General features: G+C 42.4%; 1 protein-coding gene across 4 annotated transcripts in view; it reads right to left on the bottom strand.

Annotated features, from left to right (window-relative positions):
• LOC133169427 (uncharacterized) overlaps positions 1-3,178 on the bottom strand; it is a 28,086-nt gene that overhangs the window by 24,071 nt on the left and 837 nt on the right. The window lies entirely within an intron of this gene.

Below are 3,178 nucleotides of genomic sequence, written 5' to 3' on the forward strand. Positions count from 1 at the left end.
TGTGATTTGGCTTTTTTGAACAGAGCCTGTCGAGATTTGAGGCCTCGTTTTAATTCCTCTGCCTTTTGTAGCCTTTGTTCCATGTCCATATTCTTGTTTTTGTCCGCGTGTTTCGTTTCATAATGTCGTCTCAGATTATACTCTTTCAGTACCGCCACACTTTCTCCACACAGAAGACACACAGGTTTTCCAGCTACCTCCGTGAACATATACTCCGACTCCCACCTTGTTTGAAACCCCCGGTTCTCAGTGTCCACCTTCCGTTTTGCCATTTTTGATGGGTATCTGAAAGTTAATTTTACTGTGATGCTGACGACTGCTGTGCCAATAAATATTGAAATGAAGCAGCCTACTGCTCGGTGCGTCACCGTTGCATTGTGGGAAATGTAGTATTGGTGCGTGTAAAAGATCTGCGGGCTGCCGGCTTGCTGCGGTCTGCGGGCCGGTTCTAATAATAAATCAAGATCATCCCAGGGGCCGTAAAAAACCTCCCCGCGGGCCGGATGTGGCCCGCGGGCCTTGACTGACATATGTGCAGTAAAAGATCCAAACCATGTGCTCGTATAGAGCGATGGGTCCTCAGACTTCAACCTTATGACTTTCGGGTGGTGCACATCGCAGGAAAACAAAATATTGCTGATTCTTTATCTAGGTTGTTGTCAGACACAGGGACAAAGGGAATACATGAACATGAATCTGAAGAGTATGTGAGATTCATTGCAGTTAATGCAACACCAAAGGCGCTTACCACACGAGAGGTAGAAGAAGCCTCTGCTGTAGATCCAGAGCTGACGGAGGTGCGAAATGCAATTGAAATTGGACGCTTCGAAAAATGTAAACAATATGCACCCATTGTAAATGAACTCTGTGTGATTGGATACATTGTGTTACGTGGAAGCCGCATAGTTTTGCCAGAAAAACTCAGAGCAAAAGCACTTGCATTAGCTCATGAAGGACACTTAGGAATTGTAGGGACAAAACAACATCTCAGAACAAAAGTGTGGTGGCCTGGCATGGATAAGGCAGCGGAAAAATACTGTAAAGCTTGTCATGGATGTCAAATAGTGGCCAGACCAGATCCACCTGAGCCTTTGAGGAACACAATCTTACCAGATCGACCATGGCAAGACGTGGCTGTAGATCTGTTAGGACCACTACCAAACAATCAGTCTATATTTGTTTTAGTAGATTATTACAGTCGCTACTATGAGTATGAAATAATGACGTCTACAACTACGGACAAAGTTATTGACTGTATTGAGGACATTTTCAGTAGGCATGGACTACCAGTGACGATCAAATCGGACAATGGACCACAGTTCAAATCTGACTTGTTCAGGGAATACTGTGAAACAAATGGAATCAAACATGTGAGAACAACACCAAAATGGGCACAAGCCAATGGAGAAGTGGAACGTCAAAATACATCACTGATGAAGAGAATCAGGATTGCACAGGCAGAAGGGCTGGACTGGAAACGTGAACTGAGAAAATATGTAACTATTTACAGGAGCATTGAACACACCACGACAGGGAAAAGTCCAGCTGAACTTCTTTTCGAAAGGAAAATGAGAGGAAAGTTGCCTGACCTCTCTGAGTCCAAAACAACGGCTCTAGATGTTCGTGACAGGGATGCTGAACAAAAAGGGAAAGCAAAGCTTTATGCTGATGAACGACGAGGAGCCCAGTACTCAAATGTGGACATTGGAGACACAGTACTGGTACAACAGGACAAACAGGACAAATTCACAACACCATTCAAGCCAACCCCACATAGAGTCGTGAGTAAAACTGGAAGTCAAGTGGTAATTGAATCCCCAACTGGAGCTCGCTACCACCGGAATACCGCTCACGTGAAGAAATACCAATCTTATGAGAATGCTGAAGGACATGACACACCGGAGACTTTTACTGAAGGGGAGGAAAATGTACTGAGCAGAAATGTGGACAGTTACAACCAGACACCACAAGAGGAAGCTCAGGAACCTGAAATGAGGCCCCAGAGAGTCAAAAAGATACCAGCAAAGTTCAAAGATTTTGTGACAAAGTAAAAGTAAAGGGTTGTGTCTGAATATATTGTTCACTGTTTAAAAGAAAAAAATGTTTATGGGTTACATAAGAAAAGTTAGACAATACAATGTTCGGTTAGCAAAAGATGATGATGTAAATTACATGGTCAATATTAGTATGTGATGGTACAGTTTATTTCTAAGGAAAGGGGGGATGTCATGTACTGATATTGTACTGTGGGCCTACGTGATGAAGTAGTGGTGGAGTGACTTTCAGGAAATGAACATGCAGACAGAGCGGCAAGTTGATGGCCCTCTGTTCCATGAATAAAAGTGATTAAAGACATCGGTTCGGATCCTGATTAAATTCAGAGTGCATTACCTAATAAAGGTATAAGGTGAGCACACAACACTGACGTTGCGACGTTGGGTGCGTCTCTGGATCTAATTTGCTTGATTTATGTACGTTGTGTATCTTACCCTCAACGTCGTAAAAAGAAGCTTTTCTGCTCAATACGTACTTCTCCTTCTTCGTAATACCATTTGGGTATTCTTGTTTTGTTTTGTAGGCAATAATTTGTTGGTAAATAGTTGGGTCCATTGTGCGGCAGCGTATTGTTGTCAGAAAACAATGGCGAAATGACGCGAAGTGCGCACTTACAAGGTGGGGTAAAATGGGTGCTTTGGTGACAAGTTTGAATTCAAGACAATATTGTTTGACCAACAAAGGAAAGAAAACATTATTATCTATTTGTTCATTTATTTATTTAACATCTAATATTGTATAGTTATCAGTGCACAAATCATTTATTTACATATACACCGTTTTAAATTGAGATTCAAGAGATTCAAGAGTTTTTATTCGCCATGTTTGAGCGTGCCAAACAAGCAATTTGACTTCGGTAAATCACACCCTCTGTTCAACATTTAGGTGACTAACAACCCTCAGGACATGTGAAAAATGGCAAATATTCTCAAACATCCCCTGATCTTAAACTCCCAAAAGGGCAAGGAAAAACTCAAAACTCCAGCTAGGGGAAAGGAGAAACCTTGAGAAGAGACCACAGATGGGAAGGTCCCTTATCCAGGATGACCAAGCTGCAATGGATGCAGAGAGGACACTGTCCGAAAGTCTATTGATTCGACACCAACTTTTCCGAGGTGCACTT

Source organism: Syngnathus typhle, linkage group LG16 (genome assembly GCF_033458585.1).
Source record: "Syngnathus typhle isolate RoL2023-S1 ecotype Sweden linkage group LG16, RoL_Styp_1.0, whole genome shotgun sequence".
Taxonomy (NCBI): domain Eukaryota; kingdom Metazoa; phylum Chordata; class Actinopteri; order Syngnathiformes; family Syngnathidae; genus Syngnathus; species Syngnathus typhle.